Consider the following 7,114-nt stretch of genomic DNA (forward strand, 5'->3'; position numbering starts at 1 on the left):
TGAGACTGACCGTGTACCGTAGTTAATATCCCTGAATATCTGACAGATGGCCTTGTACCTGACTCACTGCAAGCCTTCAAATTGGTTTGCTTTCCAATCAAGATCAGGGGAATAATGCAAATTAAACTTTTTTTTTTTTCAAGAAGTAGTGCACTCTGATATTACAAGCCCTTAGAGGAAAGCTGCTCCTTTGGAAAAGAGAAAGCTGAGAACCACTTTTCCAATTAAAGGCCATGAATGAAATCTGTGGCCGTACTCATTTGAAAGTCTTGATCTATAAGAGCTGTCTGTAGCCGGGGGCAGAGCCGTGACTCACTGCAGTACCGCAGCCCACTGTGGGAGTCTCAAATCAAACCTTGCCAATTGTGTCCTCTTCCTCTGTCACATATTACAATGTTTATGAATACAATAAATAAAGAGACTAAATAGTAGCCTGTGGGCAGGTGGAACAATTGTCACTGAAATCTCATTTATATGCCCCGTATTGCCACACCAAATGTTTCATATACTACATTTTGCATACAATTTCTCATGATTCTCATTTTTAGGATAGCTTGTCTCCTCAACTGGTAATAATCGTGCTTTCCAAAAATATGTTGAGTTGGTCTTTCTTTTGTAGCGGTCATGAACTGCATTTTATTATTATTTTATGTTCCCTGAGTTCCACTCATAATGTTGGCTTATGACTCATACGATTTTACTCTTTCCCTGCCATCCGTAATTTTTGAGACAACGGGTTCCTGCTATTGACGAGATTGTCCTGCTTTCTGTGTTTTAACTTTTATATGGTAGGGGGCGCTATTACACATCTAAAAGATTACATAATCTCTGGATCAAAACACAGACAAAAAAGGAGCAGAAATAAGCGATAAAAACATTGCTTATGCACATTGTACTCTTTAAAAAAACACTATTTTCTCAGCTTTTTGTTCAAAATGTTGTTTTTGTTTTTAAGGGGGTTCTAATGCATTTCATGTTTTTTGACTTATTTACACTTTTAAAGAGTTGGATTTTTATGCTAAAAAAACCATGGCTAAAAACGAGTTGGACATATGATGGAGTATTTCTGTGCCAAATACACTCCTTCAGGATTCGTATAAGTATCTTAAAGTTTTTTCTATAAGTAATGCCACGATGTGTTTAATATGTGTGTGTGCTCATACCTCTTTAGCTCCGCCCACTGCATGCCTCCACAAACTGTTTTCGGAAAAAATCCGTACAGCGTATCTGTCTTTTATAAATATGATAAAACGAAAGACTCTTGGAAGATTTTAATGATGCATTACTGCTCTCCATAGGTACTCAAGATTAACATGAGACTGGCAGAAACTGTGTGTGTTATTTGCCCTTTAATGAAACTTACCCACATTCAACCCGCAGCCATCATTTTTTTAGTTTTTGATCTTCTGGTTTTAACACTCCATTTAAGGGGCGGGTCTCCTTTAAGACTTACGAGTAAATATCCACTATCTTTACATATGTAATAAGTATTATACACGTGTAACAATAACATTTAACAGTGTTAAACCTAAATGCAATGGCCAGAGTTTTGTTCAACAAGCTCACATGTGCTATAGCAAATGCTCTCATCTTAAAGTGTAGACACAAGGCAAATATGAGTTATTATATTGTGCTTACATATCAAAACTCAAAACAGCCATTTCCCAAATGTTAGAATCCTTCGGAAGGTTTGCAGAGATGATGTTCAATATTTGGAAAACTTAGCAGGCATCTAAATAGTTTAAGTCAATTGATTGCTGTAGTTACATTGAGAGAAAAGGTCAAAAAGACGAAGAGCTGTTGATTTTGTGCTGATATACTCATCTCTATGTAATAAAAACCTTGTAATTTTGGCAGCCTTCTTTCCATAAAAGCTGTTTTGGACAAACAAGAAAGTTTTGGGTTCTGAAATTCACAACGACATCTGAAATGTCAAAATATGTTAAGGAAAGTTTGCTTTACATAAGGCAAATGCCCAGCATACACCCAGAGCTTTGTGGATGTGATGCATGACCCATGGACCTTTTCTTCTGTAAATGTAATGTCTTTACTTTTCCATTTGTGTTTCTGTCATTACAGGATGTTAGCAACAATCATATTTCTTGTAATGAATCTTTTGATGTTGAATAATAACACACAGTCATATTAATTCTTCATAGAGGCATTAAAAAGCCCAATTAATGGGGAATTGTAAGTACTTTGTGATTAGCTCCAAGAATTAATAACAGCGCTATCAAATTAAATCTAGGCTGACCCCATTAGAATCTTCCTAACGGAGGAGCATTAGGCCTGGGCCACATTGAGCTATTGAGATAAATGAACCTCAAAGAGCGGAGACGAGACGAGACGGCTCTGTGTTCAGCCAAAATCATCATAACTGAATGTCACTTCATCTGTGCGTCAATGCATTTCTGCTCGTCCTGATCTGTTACATTACAGTTCTAGCTACTGCTTAGTGCACAAACACATTAGATAAGTAATAGATAACTGTGTTAGATAATGTTTGAGATGTATATCCCGATTTTCCAATGATGCATCTGATGCTATTATCATATTGCCATATGGTATTTATATGAAATTGTTTATATGAAACTACATTGCACAGTGGAACAATGTAAAAAAAAAAAAAAAAAAAAAAAAAGCAAAAGCAAAGAAGAAGTTTCATCAACAATCATCCTTCCCTCGCACTTGGTAACAAAACAAAAAAACAATGGTGGGTCAAAATGACCCCAAAGCCCTAAAATTATATTTATTTCAAAATGACTCGATGGAAGTATGAGGGCTAAGCTTTCTTGGGATTTAGTTTGTGTAACTTCTTTTAAAATGTGGGGGAATACTTACCAGAACATAATAAATCCTCTAATTATATTGCAGAAAAGAGCTATGAGGATCATTCACAAGGTTGGTTTTTTAGAACATCATAATCTGTTTATGCAGTCAAAGTTGCTAAAATTTGATGATCTTGTAAAATATAATATATCAATACTCTTATATAAAGCATTTAACAAATTATTACCACCTAATTTACAACGTTTTTTTAAAACTCCAGTGCGAGCTCATAACTTAAGAGGTTTTGGACATTTTTCATTACCGAGAGCCCAAACCACTCGTAAATATTATTGTGTGTCTTTATGTGGAGTGAAACTCTGGAACAAACTGGACTTGCGACAAAAGCAATGCCGAACTATTCATCAATTTAAACTGTTATATAAACATTGGCTCTGGTTAAAATATAGAGATGAGGGTCTTTAATTTAAATTGCTGTTGTATCCTGTCTCATAGTGTGAACATGTGCTCAGTGTTTCCTTACCATCGTTGGTATGTCCATTACCATCGTTGGTATATTGTCCATTAAAATTTTGGCATTGTTTATTTCTATTGCATTATAGTTAAAGTGATGTTGTACTCTGTCTCATAGTGTGAACATGTGCTCAGTGTTTTCTTACCATCGTTGGTATATTGTCCATTACCATTGTTGGTATATTGTCCATTACCATTGTTGGTATATTGTCCATTACCATTGTTGGTATATTGTCCATTACCATTGTTGGTATATTGTCCATTACCATCGTTGGTATATTGTCCATTACCATTGTTGGTATATTGTCCATTACCATTGTTGGTATATTGTCCATTACCATTGTTGGTATATTGTCCATTACCATCGTTGGTATATTGTCCATTACCATCGTTGGTATATTGTCCATTACCATTGTTGGTATATTGTCCATTACCATCGTTGGTATATTGTCCATTACCATTGTTGGTATATTGTCCATTACCATCGTTGGTATATTGTCCATTACCATCGTTGGTATATTGTCCATTACCATCGTTGGCATATTGTCCATTACCATCGTTGGCATATTGTCCATTACCATCGTTGGCATATTGTCCATTACCATCGTTGGCATATTGTCCATTACCATCGTTGGCATATTGTCCATTACCATCGTTGGCATATTGTCCATTACCATCGTTGGCATATTGTCCATTACCATCGTTGGCATATTGTCCATTACCATCGTTGGTATATTTTCCATTACCATCGTTGGTATATTGTCCATTACCATCGTTGGTATATTGTCCGTTACCATCGTTGGTATATTGTCCGTTACCATCGTTGGTATATTGTCCATTACCATCGTTGGTATATTGTCCGTTACCATTGTTGGTATATTGTCCATTACCATTGTTGGTATATTGTCCATTACCATCGTTGGTATATTGTCCGTTACCATCGTTGGTATATTGTCCATTACCATTGTTGGTATTGCTTATTCCGATTACATTGTTAGTATAAACTTGTTATAAAAATTACTTGTTACTTGTGGTAACGCCACCATGATATAACATTTGTAAGTAATCCATGAGAAATATAACAATGAAGATTAATAATTAATCACTAAATGTGTAACTGGGGTGGGATTAAATAAGTAGTCTTCTTCCCACTCCCTTTCAGGCAGAATTCGATCGTCATATTTGAATACTTTATATTCTGTTTTTGTTTTGTTTTTTGTTTTCCTTGCACTATATGACTTAAATTAAAATTTGTCTACCTTGTACTTTTTGTGCCATTGCCTGGAATAAATGAATAAATAAAAAAAATAAAAATAAAATAAAATCGTGTGATATGTTCCTGAAAAGTTATTCTGGATAGCTATCAATAAAATATAGTTATGTCCTGAAACTGTGCAGAGAAATGCCAATGTCCATTGGCTTAGGAACATTTACTGGCCATAAATATATATATATTTGTACTGGTCATTAAACGGTTTTTGCAAAAACAGCCAGCTATGACACCATTTTAGATACCAGTAATAAATTCACAATTTTATTTTCCAATTTCAATGCCACAGCTAAAACTACTAGCCTAACTATATATAAATGTAAATGTAATATAATGTAATATAAATGTAAAACATTGTGAAAGAGACTTTGAATAACATGATCAAATGTAAAATAACACTAGATAGTCTTCACTGTATAAATTAAACATAGATTAATCATTATTATCATATAAGTTGCAAAAGTTATTCAGTCAAAAGCAGCGAGTGATTCTTTTTCTTTGTCCTTTGCTGTTTGATTAACATTAAAAACAGACAGAAGCGGGTTTATTAGGCTGCTGTCACTTTAAGACCTAATGCACAGATCCAATATACTGATGGCAATACTGTACCACAATGCAAAATGGTCAAAAAATAGTTTTCATATAAAATTATGATTTTCTTTTTTTATTTAAATTCTATTTATTCTTTTAGAAACTGATTGATTTATATACTTGGGACTCATGGAAACCAATCATTTAATCCCTGTCGTTCCCTATAATTCATCTCATCCTCACTCTAACTCTGCTCTCCTGCATTCCTATTGTGCTTCCCTTTCCGTAAAATACTGATGTATTCATTTTCTAAAATGAAGAAATAATTTTGATACTTATACATTAAACATAACTACTACAATAAACATTTTAAATAAGTAAATAAATAATATAGTTGATGCTGATATCTATAAAAAAAAATCCCAATGAGGAAATATATTACTGAAATTCCACTGCGGTACAGCATTGCCAAATGGCAACATACAGTGGTGGTCAGAATTATTGGCACCCCTGGTAAATATGATCAAAGATGGCTGTAAAAATAAATCTGCATTGTTTATCCTTTTGATCTGTTATTCAAAAAATTCACAAAAATCCAGGCTTTCATTGAAGTAAAATAATGGAAAGTCTGGGGGAAATCACATTATGAAATAAATGTTTTCTTCAAAACATATTGGCCACAACTATTGGCACCCCTAGATTTTTTTATGAGCACAATATCTCTGAAGTATATTCCCGTTAATATTTACATTTTTTAGCACACCATGGTGACCATGAACATGAAACTGTCCAGCCATGACGTCTTGTTCCACAGGAGTGTAACTATGAGGAAACAAAGGCCAAATTCCCTTAAATCATCGGTCATGATGAGTAAAACCACAGAATATAGTTCTGATGTGCAGCAAATATTGTTGAGCTTCACAAAATAGAAAGTGTCTGTAGGAAAATAGCTAAAGCACTGAAAATCCCCATTTCTAATATAAGGACAATAATTAAGAAGTTTCAATCAACTAAAGATGTTACACATCTGCCTGGAAGAGGAAGTGTGTCTATATCATCCTAAAGCACAGCGAGGAGAAGAGTTTGAGTGGAAAAGACTCTCCAATGATCACAGATGGAGAATCGCAGAGATTAGTTGAGTCTTAGGGTCAGAAAGCTAAAAATATAACAACCGTTGCCATATGGAAACATTGATATTTTCTCAATTTATTGTAAAACTATGTTAGGCAAAGTTGATTTGTGAATTATCCAGTTTACTTATCAAAGATGCCGCGCAAAAAGAAAATAAATAAATAAATAAATAAATAAAAATAATTCTCCCTGAGGAGATATGTTAAGAAATGAGGTTATTAGAGCGATTTCAGGAGCACTTCAACAGAAATTATTACTATTATTCATGAAAGTTATGAGGCAACCACAAATTGACCCATATTATATCCAAAATCATGCCACTTATGTTTTGCTATCCAAGCTTTAAATGGTTATCTGATTTTTTCTTTATTTACCATTGTCCCTATTGATTTTTCTGAATGATTTTGTTTTGTTTTTGCTTTTTATGCTGATGTAACACCAGGTCATGGTTAATCGTCCTTGTCCTTTGGGTATGTTCAGCTTCAGAGCGAATGAGGACATTGCATTTCGGAGCACATTTTGTCCTTGGTCCATATGGTGCATTGGGTCAATAAAGCCATTGCTAAAGCACTCTCTTCAGCCATAGCTGACTAGACTTAATGCTCTAACTAATGCTAGACTCAGCAATACACTGACTGGCAAGTCGTCATAATGAATGGAGTAAGCATGACCATTGGAAGGGTAATGTGGTCATTGTGGTTATCCATCTCTGGTATCACACCTGCAATGTTCAGAATGAAACTAGGATACGTCTTACCGTTCATACGCAGCAAATAGCTTTTTGCAGTGCATTCTGGGTGTGAAAGGATTGAAAATAATCTAAGATATTGGATTTTCGAATTGAAAAAAGATATTTACTTTAAGGTTTTCAACCCCCATCTT

General features: G+C 34.5%; 1 long non-coding RNA gene across 1 annotated transcript in view; it reads right to left on the bottom strand.

Moving 5' to 3' along the window:
- LOC137092592 (uncharacterized) overlaps positions 1-7,114 on the bottom strand; it is an 85,009-nt gene that overhangs the window by 41,622 nt on the left and 36,273 nt on the right. The window lies entirely within an intron of this gene.

The sequence above is a fragment of the Pseudorasbora parva genome, chromosome 11, assembly GCF_024679245.1.
Source record: "Pseudorasbora parva isolate DD20220531a chromosome 11, ASM2467924v1, whole genome shotgun sequence".
NCBI lineage: Eukaryota > Metazoa > Chordata > Actinopteri > Cypriniformes > Gobionidae > Pseudorasbora > Pseudorasbora parva.